The following is a 9,369-nucleotide window of genomic DNA, read 5'->3' as shown; positions in this document are numbered from 1 at the left end:
TTGTTACAAAAAATAGAACCTATTTTTTTAGGTTATAAAAAAATGTTAAAATAGAAGCTATGCTATGTAGGATACTTTTTTCTAAAGAAAGGACTCACAGTGAGATAGCAGCCACAGGATCTTTCAGAAAAAAATAATTTATTGCCCCATTATCAGAAGAAATGAACTTCTTCCTGCCTCAAAGGCTCTGTCAGGATTATGAGGAAGAAGCTGACACTGACCAGACAGAATCCTGTGTTTGAATGGAATTTATGCATCATGTATGAGATGTATGAATATGCAACAGGTTATTGTTTTTAAGGGTTAATCCTCTGTTAACGTGGGTCCTTTTCTGGGCTTGTGCTGCCCAGAAAAATGTACCTGGACTGTCTGTAACTTTGTTTCCGTTGTCTCATATTGTCCTAATCCAAATTGTCCAAATCATTATTACTCTAATTGCATTACTATTTTTATAACCATTTTATTACTATTAAAATTTTATAATTTTAAAACAAGATTGGCGTTTTTCACATTATCTTTCACAGAACAGCATCAAGGAACCGCTCGGCCCCGCTGTGCTGAGGCTCAGCCACGGTGACAGCGACCCTGTGCCACACCGAGCCTCGCCCTGCTCTGACAGTGTTGATCCTTTAAATGCCACCACTTCGATGCGTTGGCCACGGGAACGAGCTTGCCACCTGCTGACCGACAAAAGGCGAGCTGCAGGTTTGCAATATTTAATGTACTTGTTTCTCAGCACTGACAAAAGTGGCTCAAGTGAAAAGGTTTTGCCTCATCCTATATTGGGCACCAGTGGTCACACATCACTTACTCAGTGAATTGTCACTCAGGATCCTTTTATTTTTTTTTTCATTCAGATACTCTCATAAGAGGAAACCAAGAACAGGAACTGCCTGCCCAAGGAAGCAGTGGAGTCACCATCCTTAGGGACACAGGTTAGTGGTGGATGTGGCAGTGCTGGGTTAATGGTTGGACTCGACGTCTTTTCCAACTTAAATGATTCTATGATTTTATGAAATGCTTGGTTTATGGGTTGTCCAGCCACCTGCTTCCCTGATAGTCCTGGGATGGGAGAGAAAAGGAGAAAGGGTTAACACATTGCAGCAAGGAGCTGGTGATGATTCAGGATCCAGGTTTACGGCAATGAGTTTCTGCAGCTCCTTTAAGTACCTCAATGCTGAATTGGAGTTTTTGGTGAAGCCACACAGACTCTGACCAGAGATTAAATGTGGTACCCAAACCCCTGGGAGTCCTGGGGAGTCCTGGCTTCATGTCCATGTCCTCCAGGCCGGGTGTGCTCTGCATGCAGCCTGGCTGTGGGAAATGATGTGGTTCCCTGTGTAACCCACATGACACATCATCTCCTGATCCCTGCTCTTGCACCAGGGCTCCTTTTCCTGGCTCAGCAGCTGCAGCCCGTTGAGAACCAGTCAGTGACTCATCCCAGAGGGCTCATGTTTGGTAAAAGAGGAGCCAAAACTTTGGCTCATGCCCAAGGAAAACACTGCTGTCGGGCTGCAATGCTTAGAAGACAACATGTTTCTTTATCACATTAGAAATAATGAAAAAAGCACAGTTTATAAATCTTCCCTGTTTGCCTTTGCCTTCATTTGGACGAGGACAAACAGTGCAGTTGGCTTTGCTTTTGTTTGCAGTCAGGCTTCCCCCACAGTGTCTTGGCTGACATTAAGCTGGGCCAAGTCTGGCAGTGCTGACATCCTCTTGCAGCTTACTCAGAGCTGTGAGACAGCCACCCACGTGCTCTGCAAGGCCAGGAGCCTCATCAGAAGGGTGTGCAAAAAAAAAAAGGGGTGCCCTGCTGCCTGCTAAGGGGTATTTCCCATTGGCAAGGAAGCCTGGTTTCCACTAAACGCACACTTCTGCAACATAACACTGAGAGGAGATTTGAAACTCTTGATGTGACAGTGAGGAAAGAAAAGTGGGTTTAACTCTCTGCCAGCTTTCTATTTGTGGTGATAGAAAAGGTGTGAGGTGCCCAACACTGGCAGCAAGAGCAGCACAACAGACTCTGCACCCACACAGCTGTTGGATGTGGTGATCCAGGCAGCAAGAGTGGGCAGGAGAAACAGATGTCCATAAGGGATGGGCAGTTTGCTCAGGCCCAGAACCCAGATTTATGCTCAACACCATACCCTTTCTGTCACAAGGCTGGAGATTTGTTTTATTTATTTACTTTAATTCTTTTTCTTTTCTTTATTTTCTTTTGTTTTATTTCTTTTATTTCTTGTAGGAGAGTACAAATCCTGCTGCACACTCAAGCCAGTGATTCCTAAAACATTGTTGATCACATCCACTCTGGATTTTACCATGAGAAAAAGGATAGGTTTTTTTTTTTCTTACACAGTTTCTTCTCTTCACATTCTACAAGTACATCTGCCTAGTCCCTGCTTCTGTGAGACCTTATGAAATCATCCTCTGAAAATAAGTGTAACAGGGGTGTTTGGGAAAGGCAGCGTGGGCAGGAGTACTTTGTTCTAAAATTAGAAACCAGGAGACCTGGCATTGTGAACTGCAGGCCTGCCAGTCTCCTTGCCTGGATTTTCCATCCAGATGAACACAGTCAATGAGAACAAAAGCTTTCCTTTTTTCCTCACTGACACCTGTCTCTTTACTCCAGGATGGTGTTCCAGCTTTCCATTCTCCCTCTGGGAAGCAGGGAAGCATTGCTTGCTTGCAATACCAGCAAATGCAATACTATTTAGAGATTTTCCTAAAAAAATCTCTCTGCCAATATGGAGGGAACAAGCTGTCCACTGTCATTTTTGTTCTTCTGAGCATCCTCCAAGAACCGGCTCCTTTCCTGGAGTCCTGAGGTTAGGCAATTCATGGGACTTGGGAGGGACTCTATGAGCTTTAACAAAGTTACACAGGGGACCTGTAATAGAGGAATTGGATATCAATGTGAACAGCAGCATGTGAGCTCTGTGTTTCTCAGAGAAAACCCCCTGGGATAACAGGTCATGGACAGACCCCAACTTCCAAGTCAATAATCATCCAGCAGTCATTTTCCCCTGGCTTCTTTGGGTGTCCTTTTTCACTCATTACAGCCATTTATGGTCTCTTGTTTATTACTGGTGTTGAGTGTGACAGTCAGAACTGCCTGTCATACCCATCCTGGACAGCAGAGTCAGAGGATTGTACCTCATCACCCCTGCAGTAAGGTCACCTTTTATAACTTTTGCTGAACATATACAGAAATATCTCAGAAATATGGCCAGGTTTGTAACATTTCTCTTTTCCTTTCCTCTGCTTCCCTCCCCTCCCAATCACCTGTGCCCAATTTCATTCACAACGTGCATCCACCATCTCAATTCAGATGGTGTTCCACCTGTCAAAAGCACAAATTGGCCTGAAAATTTTCCTTTTTCATTTTGGAAGCAAATCCCAACTGTTGATCCTTTCAAGTCTCTGTGAGAGTGATGCTTTTGCATTTAGCTGGTCACGCACGAGAAGTCTGACATCGTTATTTGATGTTTTACTGATTCTCCCTCTGAGCCCTTCACAGAATCTCGAATCATGTCATCATTAGCTGTTTGCATAAAAGCATAAAAAAGCAAAAAGAGCATTAAAACTGTGGGATCAACACAGCTCTGCTCAGGGACAGACCAGAGATTCTGTTACCAGCCCTGTTGCATCCAAGCGTGCGCTCTAATGGCTCTTTGTGACAAGCACACTTTGAGTAGCATGATAAATCCTATCCACCCAACACCTCTCTCTTTTCATGCATGTCTGATACTGCATCTAGATCTATCTTTCAGCTTTTTGAACCATTAGGAACAGTGACAACCTGCTTTCAATGCCAATTTCCTTCCAGAGACAATGCTTTGATGTTTTGATTGCAAAAGGCTTGGTACTCTCTTCCCCGGTGGAAGCAGAAGGACATTGCCCTGCTCCAAGGGTTCAGTTCTCTGCCTGCAGAAATGCAGCCACTCTTTCTAGAGGTCAGAGGCTTTTCCCTGATGCCATTTGTCATTCTGGTTTGGAGGGGTCTCGTCATCAGAGGCAGTGCAGGGACTGTCTGGCCTTGGTTCTGCTGTGAACGTCCTTGTAGGAAAACATAGACACTGACTTCTCTTTGTAGTTCAGCTTGTGACCACTACTCATTAAATCTGTCATTTCCTCTTCTGCCTTTCAGCAGCGTTTCCTCCATCAGGAACCCAATGACCCTCTGCAAGCTCTCATCCACCTACAATTACTGGACCTGTGGAAGCTTTGCCAAGTGGCTTCAACACTTTAGTCTCTGGTGTCAGCTGCTGCTTATGGCTGGCACACAGGTTTGCAACACACTCTCACCTGGCTTTTATTAGATCCTCAAAACACTAGAAACAAATATCCACCCAGGCAAAGGATCAGACATGCACCACTGCAACTGAAGTAGCTTAATATCAGTGGAGTGTACTCACATCCCTGGCTGATGGAATTCAACAGAGCTAACCAAGGATTTGCTTCAACCCTCAGCTGACAAAAAAAAAAAAAAATCTCTGTTCAAGAGGCTTTTAAAGTGAAAAAAAAGCAGCTGTGGTTTTGTGGTCACAACTAGACCTGAGAACATGATGTCTGTGTTGTGTTCTGCTCCGTACTTCTCCCTGTGTTCTTGGAAGGGATCATTTCAACCCTCTGCCTGCAGCAGAATTTCTTCTGCTGTAAAATGGATGTAACATCACTTCCCCATTGACAGGGCAGTTTGAGTGGTGAGTGCCTTCAGATCAGACAACCAGCCCTAATGGTGCTACTAAAAGCACAGAAAATTCTAAGAAATAATATATATAGACAGGGTTACAGTCAAATAATCTTAGCTATTTAAAAACATTCAAAACTTCCTGTTCGCTGGGTTAAAAATCAAGAGTCACCAGGCAATTTCAGACACACAGGCTGTGACACAAGGACAAGGACTGCAGCTGTGTCTGCCCAGCTCAGTGAGATGTTCCGGATGTCTACAGCAGAAATGGGCACTGCCAGGGACAGAGGGAGAGGTCACAGTGCTGCCATGGGTGCTGAGGATCAGCTGTCTTACACACCCTTTTCTTCTTTATACCCCCCTGGACAGAGGGTCCATGTTGAGTTTTGTTTAAAGGGGGCAGTAGTTCAGTAGACAATAATTCTGGGAATCCCATAAACACTTTTGCAGGGTAATCATTGTTAGAAGGAAATGCCATTTTAAGGTGTTACATCTATTGGAATTTTTTCTTGGGGACAAACCCCAAGGGGATCAGGGGATGCAGCCACCTTCTCCTTGCCCTGCAGAACGTGAGGCTCTTTGCTGGAGATGGGAAGAACCAACATCACCAGGGATGTGAAGCACAGGCTCAGTGTGGAGAGCTTAGCTCCTGCAGGTGACACTGCCATTATGGTTTGGCTGAGGAGAATGGCAAAGGAATGGAAACAAATAAAAAAAAGACTTGAAAAAAAAAGCCTTCACTTTCTCCACTCCTCCCCAACTCATATTTACTCTAGTCCCCACCAAACTACACCTAAAATAGCTTTTGTCTGTTGCTATTTAGCCATTTAGGTCGGGTCTACCAGCTGCATGAACTTGCCTATTGTACTACTGCAGCTGGACAGTTGCCATCCTGCCCCCATGGGTTTTCTACAGATCTATATTTCAAAGTTATGGCTCTTGCAAAGCTCTGCTCTGTGAGTTCAGACAAGCTAAAAAAAAATTAGTCATGTTTCCTCTAGTCCTGCTGCTTTACTAGGCTTCCTATTTGCAATCAAATTATTTTTAATTTTGACCACGTTCCTATTGTTTGCCAGGAAGATAATCATCTTATCTCGCCACCGGGATATTTCTCTCCTTTCTCATGTAGTTTCAGATGGATTAAATAAATACCCCTTACACAAAGCACACCAAGCTGGGCAAAAGGGCATTTCACCATTGCTAGCTGATCTGAAATTTAGGAAATGTCTCTTTTTTGAGGGGAAAAAAAAGTTTGGAAGGACCCAGACATGCCATAACAGCAGCTGTGCTAATTCTATACTCTCAGTTAATTTTTATCCATCTCTGAGTGGCTTTATGGAAATCTGTGGGAGAAGTTAAAAGTTAGTGAGGTACACTGGCTTGTTTTACCAGTGCCAACAAGGGCCACAGGTACAGTCATCTTGATTTTTGGGCAAGGAGAGGCCAAAAAAAACCTGAGTGGTGCTCTGGGAATTTTCTGCTCCTTCTTCCCAGATGAAACTGTATTTGGTCCATGCAAGGAGCAGGGAATCCCCATTGTGCCATCTGCCCTTCCAAGGAGAGGGATTTTTCCAGGAATTCCAGGAAGGATTTTCCAGTGGGTGTTCTTCTCCCCTCTAGCTGTCTGGAGGTCCCACCAAAGGCACTGAAATGGAAGCAGGTCATTTCACTGCCATTTGAGCTCTGACCTGGAGTCCTTCACAAGGGAAGGATTTCTGCCCAGCAAAGGCCAGCAAGCAGGCTGCCAGCTCAGAGCAAACCGAGTGGGGAGGACCCTCAGAGCTCCCCAGAATTGCTGGCTGGGGGCTTTGTACAAATCATGAACAGCACGGGATTGCTAGGAACGTGCTTTGAGCTATTTTAATTAGCTATTTTAATTAGCTGTTTTAATTTAGCTTTCAGTTTCATTACATGGTTATGACAATGGGAAGATGCTATGAGTTCACATTTTAGGTAGTAGACTAAGAACTTAATGTTACAACTTATTTTAAAACTTTTTTGACTAATCACACAAAGCAAAAGCACATTGACAGTAGTTCTATTTAATCACTATAAGCACATGTACTTTTGGTTAAAGCAATGCTTGCTTATTTTGAATACAATACCTGCTTGTAAGCCTTTAAACACAATGCACAGAGCTCCATTATTAAGCTTAAAACTTCTTAATATTTCTCTAGATATACTTTTTTGCAGCTTAGGGAGTTATTTTAGACAAGCATTAATACACAGACTATTGTTCTATTTGTCTTTACTTTTTTATTTTTCTACATCATTCTTTTGCTGACTTATTTTATGGCTACTGCTTAGCTCTAATGACAGTTCTGCTGTTTTTGAGGTTTGCTTTTTTGCAGCTTTCTCAAAAACCCTTTGATTTTATAGATTTCCACATCTCAGTGTGCCCTCCATGGAGGAACTGGTTTGCAAACGCGCGAGCGGCGGGCGCGCAATGGAAAGTTGTGCAGATGAGTGGCACAACTTGAACCCGAGCTGCTCTGCTTTGTGTTTTGCAACCTTCACCCACATCCACTTTGCTCCTGCTGGATGCTGAGTGCTTTACCTCCAGCTTCCTAATTATCAGAGCGCCACCGCTTGTGTTTCACCGCAGATGAGGAAATGAGGACATATGGCTTTTGTGATAAGAGATTTATGGGAGCTGTCTGTGCAGAAGCCCTGCAACTTTCTATACAAGTCCATTTGTGAAACAAAACATGTGTAAACAGCCAGGTTTTGATTGTTTCAGTGATTTCTTCCCCCCTCGTGACAGATGTAAAGGAAAAACTGGAGGTTTCCACTTGGTGCGTGCAGATAACTGCGTGGCAAATGGGAGAGATCCCACTTGCAGTAAATCACTCAATCCTTCCTTTGATTTCTGGCACCTGAAATCCAGCTCCATGTGGGTAAATGAGAAGAAATGCAAAGAAACTGGGGCTCGATGGCTGCTCATACATGATCCCTCATACATGATCCCCCTTTCAGCTGCAGGAGCACAAATATTCCTGAAAAGCTCCTGGCAAGAGTAGAGTAAATACTGCAAAATACCAATGAAAAGGGATCCAAAATCCAGTGATTGTAATGGGCTACACCCCTGTAGATTGGTTATTGTTCAAATCAAGAGCTAGAGAAGAGAAATAGGGTCATATTCTCAAGGAACAAAATCCTATTATCAGTGGGGACAAAGAGCAGGACACTCTGGAGACACATGCCCATATCCATGTCTGGGCCATGTTCTCTCAGTCCTTCTCTTGTTCCTTACTCTCTGCTCAAGAAAAGCCACTTGTAGGGTGGACAATCTTGGTTCTTTCCAGGGAAAGTCTCAAGATTTTTTCTGAAGTTTCTGGGGAAACACAGGATGTCCACTGCAATTTTTTGCTTTCCTGCAGTCTCAGCTGCAAATGCCACAAGAAATGAAAAGGATGTTATTTCTTGTGCCATTTTCCACAATATTCAGGTGCCAGATGAACCCATAAATATCCTGGCATAGTTCTGACCTTACCTGAGGAAGTTTAAACTGAGCCTGCTTGAAGATAAGCAGGGTTAATTCTTCCAGCTTCACACTTTTCAGCAGTGTGACAGAGTCACTTTGCAAACGCAGCTCAGTTTGGTTTGGTTGACATAAGTTCCAAGCACGACCCACATGTGAAAAAGCTTCACAGAAAAATGCCCTCCAACAACATTTCCTTAACAACCTACCCAGAAATCAGACCCTCTTCACTTTCACTCTGTCAGTTTTGGAGATGTTTTTCCCTCTGTTTGGGCAGAGAAGGTGAGTCATGGAACAGAGGCGCTGTGGAAATTTACATTCAGCTACGAAAGTGCATGTTATGACTACCATGAAATAAAAAATCATCCTCACAACTCAATCTCAGTGTAAGTCACACCCAGCTTTGAAGAAATATGAGTTGAAACTTGTTCTTTTTGCTTGATTGACACTGCTGGCTGCTGCAAGCTGCTTCCTCTGTGTGTCACATGCAGCCTTCAGCCTTTGCTTTGGAAGATCTGAAATCCCTCTCAGGCAGCTGTGTCCAAGCAGGTGGATGGACACAGAGAGGGCTGGGGGCATCTGTTTGCTCTGAGTCCCCATGGAGCAACTTCCCAACCCCTCAAGAAGGGGTGTTGCAGAATTTTCAAGTGTTTGAGGGGTGGCAGGGCATGGAGAGTGGCTCCTTGCTCCTGGGTTTTCATGCCCTGAACCCTCTCCTCCAGGATGGGCACCGAGCATTTTGTCTTCAAGTGCAGGACTCTCCCTTTCCTTTTAAAATACAGTGCCTGCTGCTGCCACCTACCTTTTGTGCTGGAGTGGATCCTAGACATATTCCATATTTTGAGTCTGGGATTTGAGGATTTCCTCCTCATCCCAAAAGCTAAACCCAAGCTACCAACCACGAGGTTAATTTGTTGTGTGGACAGGAGGCTTTATGTGAAAAACATTTCCTGCCATGGAAGAAGAAAGGTTTCAAAACCCATCAAGAGATCACTTCTCGCTCCTGCCTGGCTGTGAGGGTTTTCATACAGCAGATTTTGGCATCTGCCCTGCAGAGCAGGCGCTCATCTCATCCAGGGAACATTTCATGCAAGAGGAGATGCAGAGAAAGGTGGCTGGGAAATGTGTGGCCCCACAGCAACTGAGAGCTGAACCCAACTCTCACCCTTCTCAATCCCTCCATGACATT

Source organism: Melospiza georgiana, chromosome 1 (genome assembly GCF_028018845.1).
Source record: "Melospiza georgiana isolate bMelGeo1 chromosome 1, bMelGeo1.pri, whole genome shotgun sequence".
NCBI lineage: Eukaryota > Metazoa > Chordata > Aves > Passeriformes > Passerellidae > Melospiza > Melospiza georgiana.
Note: the sequence above shows the minus strand (reverse complement) of the source record.